The sequence below is a fragment of the Bison bison genome, unplaced genomic scaffold, assembly GCF_000754665.1.
Source record: "Bison bison bison isolate TAMUID 2011002044 unplaced genomic scaffold, Bison_UMD1.0 scf7180017864214, whole genome shotgun sequence".
NCBI classification, from domain to species: domain Eukaryota; kingdom Metazoa; phylum Chordata; class Mammalia; order Artiodactyla; family Bovidae; genus Bison; species Bison bison.
Genome location: NW_011494786.1, coordinates 502,530 through 502,872, shown reverse-complemented (window position 1 = coordinate 502,872; position 343 = coordinate 502,530). Strand labels below are relative to the sequence as shown.

Sequence of the window (343 nt, the reverse complement as noted above, 5' to 3'; positions counted from 1 at the left end):
CAGGTAGCGCTCGGGGTATTCAGGCCAGATCCTTATTCTAAGCAATGCAGCCCGCGCTGCGCCTCCCTGCCCAGCTCCCACTTGCTAATGGCGGATGCAGGCGTCTGCGCTGCTTCTCTGCTGGGGGAGTTACCACAGGGCTCATAATCTGTGGGTTTTAATTGTTTATTTATTTTTCCTCCCTGTTATGTTGCCCTCTGTGCTTCCAAGGCTAGGCACAGACTCGGCAGTAAGAATGTTTCCTGGTGTTTGGAAACTTCTCTCTTTTTAAGACTCCCTTCCCAGGCCGGAGCTCCGTCCCTCCCTCTTTTGCCTCTTTTTTTTGTCTTTTATATTTTTTCCT

At 50.4% G+C, this 343-nt stretch overlaps 1 protein-coding gene across 1 annotated transcript in view; it reads right to left on the bottom strand.

Moving 5' to 3' along the window:
* The window catches only part of LOC104992406 (boLa class II histocompatibility antigen, DQB*0101 beta chain-like), a 10,112-nt gene that overhangs the window by 8,085 nt on the left and 1,684 nt on the right, over nucleotides 1–343 (bottom strand). The window lies entirely within an intron of this gene.